Source organism: Phallusia mammillata, chromosome 3 (assembly GCF_965637545.1).
Source record: "Phallusia mammillata chromosome 3, kaPhaMamm4.hap1.1, whole genome shotgun sequence".
Classification (NCBI taxonomy): Eukaryota; Metazoa; Chordata; class Ascidiacea; order Phlebobranchia; family Ascidiidae; genus Phallusia; species Phallusia mammillata.
The window spans coordinates 16,929,399-16,935,582 of record NC_137254.1 but is presented as its reverse complement, the minus strand read 5'-3'; the positions used below and the strand labels follow the sequence as shown (position 1 = coordinate 16,935,582).

The following is a 6,184-nucleotide window of genomic DNA, read 5'->3' as shown; positions in this document are numbered from 1 at the left end:
TCGAGAATTTTGCAAATGCGTATCTATCGATTAGCTACTTAAATGTGGCAACTATTTTGGAACTGAGTCGGTTGGTAAACGACTAGTTCGAATAATAAAATTACAATCGATTTCAAGAATTTATCAGTATTGCTGTTCCTCGTGCATTGTTAGGCAGTGTCAAAAGTATTTCAATGTTGTGGTACTTGCAAAACGCGGACGCATTAATGCAAAAAACGCATTTCAGGCTTTGAGATGTTATGTCCCCATTTTTGAAGAAAATGGGAACTTACGAGTAGGGAATGACACCGTTGTGTAGCAGGTCTGCTTGTGTTGCTAGGCAACGAAAAAAATTAGGCCCACAAAACACTTGTTATAATGGATATGAAGCTTGTTTTCGCTTAAAGAATATCACAGACCATTTTGAACTGTCCAGTTTATGTTGATCTGATACAAATGTTGTCATACATAAAATATAAATTGACAGTTTTTCTATTTGCTGACAAGTCTGAAATTTAACGTTTGCTTGTGTCGCTTTTCAATAACTGTAAAAACCTCTCACAAGAACGTGTGCAAAAAAATCGAGAGAATAGCCTTGTCAATAGCAAAACAATTGTTGCTGGTAGGCGCGTAAGCTTCCTTCAAAGACCTGCACACGACTTCTTGTTGTAATACGATAGCCGTCGCGCTTATTGGGTTTTCTGTGTTTGGGATTGCTAGATAGACCTCTCCTATTGACATTGTCGGTGAAATGTGGTGCACGAATTTATTTTTTACCACCTAACTAGAATCGTTCGGCGAGAAATCCCGGCAAACTTCCCAAACAACCCGTATTGACGAGCGCCTGACTTCACGCTTTTATTACATCTATATGATAATTGGGACGCAAATGACTGTAGAGCGCTTATTTTGGCTCGAAATTTATGTAAACTTAGACGCCAGACAAGCTTCTGAAACCAATTCAAAAATGGGTTTGAATGATAAACAGTAGTGATCTGTAGAGATTAACAAACATGCTGAAAAATTATTGTTGTGTAGAATACGACCATCAAGGCTTGTGTTATAGCTTCAGGACAAAACGCCAGAAGCTCATTAATATTTATTTGTTTCAAACTTACCAAAAACTATCTCATACCATATTTGAAATTTATTCATAAACGTTTTTTTAGCTAGTAGTTTAGTGCATTAGAAAAGACTTTTTACTGTGGCACAAGAGTAAAAATTCGCAATCTCGATAAGTCTTATCGGTTAACAAAGATCGATAAGTCTTATCGGTTTTCTCGAACTACTGTTTTGGACCTAAGTTTGCAAGAGAAACAATAGGTGCAATAATGATAACTTGTGTGCTTAAAGCGCACTTTTGGTCAAATTATTCATTGCTCAGTCACTGCGCGAAGTTGAAAATTATTCGTGTATTTTGTGCAAAGGCTACAGTTTAAGCTTCTTTAGTAATTTGTGGGTTTCGTTCGCTGTTCAAACATGTCGCTTCAGGAAAGTCTGGAACGCCTGTTTTCCTGTGAAATTTGTGAGAAACGATTCAAGCGAAAGGAACATCTAACACTTCACATTCGCACGCATACTTTTGAACAACCGTACGAATGTGACTTGTGTGGGAAAAAGTTTTTAGCCAGTCAAGCGCCATGAAAAGTCACAAGCGATCTATGCATAATCAAGGACAGGAGTTTATTTGTGGTTTCTGTCAAAAGGTTTTTAAATGGAAATACAGGAGAAAAACCGTATAGATGCAAGTTTTGTGACAAGCAATTTGCACAACAAAAAACTTAACGAAAAAAATCATCAAGGTTTGGTTAAGTACTTTTTGGTTTGCAATTCTATGTTTCCATACGATCGCGTAAAATACCTTTTGCATTAGACTGTATAAACTTTGTTTATATTAGTACCAGAATAACCCTTATTGACTAATAGCAGATTTACAGTTTGTAACGGCAACGATATCGCAACAAACAAATTGTATACTATCACTACGGTGGCATTGCTTCTGCTAAACCATAATACAACCACGATATTTTTACAGATACACTTCACAAATGCATCGAGTGTGAAGACCATTTCGACAGCAAGTCTAACCTAGTCAAGCATTTTAAGTCACATCGTCCTGGGCTCTCCATGCAACAGCGTCATCAGTGCTCAAAATGCACGTTCTCTTCAGATTATAAACACAATATGATCGCCCATATGAGAGTCCACAATGACGAAAAACCTTACCGATGTGACATTTGTGAGAAAACTTTCCGCAGAGAGCATCATGTTAAAAGTCACATGGTGATGCACACTAGAAATAAACAGTTTAATTGCGGCGTCTGCAAAAAGACTTTTGCAACAAAATCACAAGCGACGGTCCACGAGGAAAAAGTTCATTGTAAGAAAAAGCCTTACCAATGCAGAGTTTGTAAAAAGAGTTTCGGATATAGTCAAACTTTGCACAACCATATGTTGCTCCATAACGGCGAGTTGCCATACGGTTGTAAGTATTGTGAGAAGAAATTTCGGCAGCGCGGAAACATGTTGCGTCACATGAAAGTTCACACAACAGCGCAACGTCATCAGTGCACCGAATGTCCACTAAGCTTTCCAAGAATAGAAAAGTTTCAAGAACACATGAAGACAGAACATGGAAAAAGAAAGCTAAAAAAACTGCAGTGACCTAAATGTACAAAGAACTTCATTTCAGCTTCTTGCCTCCATACACACAAGTGCAAAAGCATTGAAATTGTTGCAGCGGTAGAGTAATTTAGTCCGGATTGTCTTTAACAGGTGATTTGGTTCCTTACTGTGTGTGTTTGTGCACAGAATATGTTTGTACCCTAATTGTGAAGCGTTTTTTTTGCCTCAATCTACATGCTGTTGGAAACTGGGTATAATAGCTACACAGAAAGTTTTTGGGCCAATTCCGTGTGTAGTTTTTGTCAATTGTGCCTGTACTAGCTGGTCTCGCCTGGAAACATGTAAGATTGTATTGCAATAAATTTCTATGATTGTCGGTAATGTAGTTAGATTTTACGTTATATATGCTTTGGAATTGCGGTTTAGTAGCAAATTACAACGTGTCCAATTAATCTTGCCTTGGCGCTAATTTTGTTAAGATAAATTGGTTCGGCACGACTGTTGGACGCTGCGAAGTCGATGTATGTTATCTTAGTGATCCACATAATGCAAAAGGATAAAATTCACCGAGCTCTGCACTGCACTACGCATTAAAATACGGGGGAGTGCTAGAGAGAGTTCGGAAAAGCCTTACTGCTTATAATTTATTTGCCCCGCAACTTGAAGATACGAAGGGTCGTTTCCAGGCAAAGTTCAAGTGTGTTTTAATGAGATCTGCTCCATAATGAAAAAAATAATAATATTTCATCAGTTTTTTCGAACGAAATGCAAAAAAAAAAAACATTCAAAGACCGTAACTTTATAATTGTTTTAATTAACGCGCTTGGTCACACTTACATACGCCGCCATTTTAATTCCAATTCAGCTTAGTTTGTCGCTGTTCTAAAAATACTTAAAAAACTAAATCAGGTCATCTAGATTGCTTGTACAATTGCTAAATGGGTTCTTTTCTACTAGACTAGGGTTGCCATATTTTAAGATACACAATCCCTAAAACAATTTATCTCAGTTGCGTTAAGCCAGTGGTTCTCAATTTTTTCGTTATTTTCTCTAAACCGTCCCTTTGCCATAATTTCGAGGGCTCGCGGTCCTTAAGCCCGAATGTGTATTTCAGAAAAACGAAAGTTGATTGCATGATTTTAGCTAGTTATGCAAAATTGCGGATAACAATGATCCTAATCTGACATCACAGACAAGACAAAAACGTTACAGTTGTGCGCGAACAATTGCATTTGTGTTAGTTGTCATGCAATAAAGCCTATGGTTTAGCAATGGAGACGGTCGATTCTCACTTTCATTTTGATTTAAACTTATTCAGTTGCACAAACTGACGCCAAATAAGAAAATATAATTACCTCCACCTTTTCGCGGTCCCCGCAAAATTGCCTCACGGACCCCTAAAGGACCCCGGACCCTAGTTTGAGAACCGCTGCGTTAATCACTTTGCGATCCAATTACTTCTATTGCGGAATAAATTTAGAATATTCGAAAGTCACACGGACGGTGATACGAGAAAACGTTAGATACGATACTCTGATCCTTGCAAATTAACTTTCTGCGTAGGCTTCTGTTTAGTTAAGTTTATTAGGCTAAGCCAGTGTTTCTCAATCTTATACTGATCGCGTACCACCTGACAACTTTTTCTGTCGCTGCGTACCACATAAACCAGTGGTTACCAACCATTTTGTAGTCACGGACACCTTAAAAAGTCTGTGGACCCCCATCGCAATTTCCTGCAGGACTTTTTATGTTTCACGATTCTTACGTTGTTACGCTTTTGATGTATTTTAATTCTATTTCACAGTCATTTTATTGCAATGAAGTCTGTAATAGGAATAACAATCACAAAAAGTAATTGTTCTTGGCCCAATTAAGGTGTGATAAATAGTTTGCAGTATTATGCAGGATTGTAAAAACGGTTGAGAACCAAAAAAATTCTGTTGACAAATGACACTAAACATATTTGCCTCCATGGACCCCCTGAAGCCATCTCACGTATATTTTGGGGTCCGCGAAGCCCAGGTTGGGAACCACGGACCTAAACCCTGTTTGAATTAATAGAGCAAGAAATAGGCCTATTTTCTCGACCTGGCTAGCATAGTGCGTTATTTCAAAAGAATGTCCAGAAAACGAGTTTCGCCCAAACCAGGACTGATCAGTTGGGTCAGTCGGGGAGCAATTTTAAATCAGACTTAAATTAGGTCTCACAGAAAACTACTTGCGTACCACCTGAAAAGTTCCGGCGTACCACTGGTGGTACGCCTACCACAGTTTCAGAACCGCTGGGCTAAGCTGACTACTCTCACTATCCTTGAAACAATAAGCACTTATGTCAGGGGTCGCCAGCCTTTACCACTATAAAGTCAATTCGAAACAATTTCAAATTTTCACAGAAAAAAACAAACACTGGGAGTCAAACATAAAACGAACATAGTTAAATTTGAAATAAAATGCCACTTTTTCTGTCCCACGAGTCACGACATTCGACTTTATATTGTTAGTTAGTTCCTTGCATATTGTATACACAGTTCAAGCAAATGAAACTTCCCACGTTCACACGTAGCATCGAATGCTGTGTTTTCTCGAGACGCGGAGTTTTATTTGTGTATTAAGTATTGTTAGACAACCAGTAGCAAACAGATATTGTTACGCGCGCACAAACACTGCAAAACGAAACAGTTAGCTTGTGCGTTAACATATAGGTTCACATATATGGGTTTTGACCACTGATCTCTATAAACACTGGATTGCGCTACTCCGTTGAACGGTTGGGTGAGTTTGAAGCAAATTGAAGCGTAATGGCGGCTGTAAAAGCAAGCCCCAAAAATGCATTGCGGGCAATGGGGAGAGAGTGGAAAAAGTCGATAAATCTTGTTTCAAGCAATTTTATAGCGATTTTTGCAGATATGATTTGTAGTTTAATAGGACGCATCTATTCCAGTGTGTAATAACCAATAAATATGCGTAGACTGACTGTGATGTGTGTCAGTGTAGGTGTGCTGGGAATACGTTTATTAGGTTAGTGGTGAAATAAATCGCGACTGAGTGGTAATAAATGTTTTATTGTGCAATATAAATAGTTTACGTGCGTTCATATATATTTAAGACATAAATCCAACAAGAATGGCTCTTTCCTTCACACAAGACGATGTGATACTTCATTTAGCATGTGCTGATCCAAACTGCTGTTTTTGATTGTCACCAAAGTCTTGGGCCTTAAATGTGACTGTTTTAAAGTTTTTTGTAGTCGGTTCAACATTATTTTGCTTGTATGTTGCACAGCATAAATCTAAAAAGCTCACATTTTTTACCTCATTTAATATACCCTTTTCAGTTTGCATCCAACATGTGTGGAATAAATTTTTGTTATAATATTGTGAGTTCTCAAACTATAAACTCTCAACAAAATTCCAATATCTCAAAGAGATACATGTGCATATAAATGCATTTAAGAAATCATAGCAGTTAGGGTGGACAAGTATAACTACCCAAATGAGTTGCCTGTTTATGTAGGCGACTATTTCAGTCAGAATCTTGAGATATTGTTTTTATTCCACTTAATAAACAATTTTCTGCAAAA

The 6,184-nt window shown here is 37.8% G+C and overlaps 1 pseudogene across 1 annotated transcript; it reads left to right on the top strand.

Annotated features, from left to right (window-relative positions):
• LOC145218490 (uncharacterized) lies at window positions 1–2,980 on the top strand (annotated as a pseudogene). The gene is made up of 2 exons (XR_013857628.1): window positions 1–1,781; window positions 2,015–2,980. The product of XR_013857628.1 is annotated as an uncharacterized LOC145218490 (transcript).
• The last annotated feature ends 3,204 nt before the right edge of the window (window positions 2,981–6,184 follow it).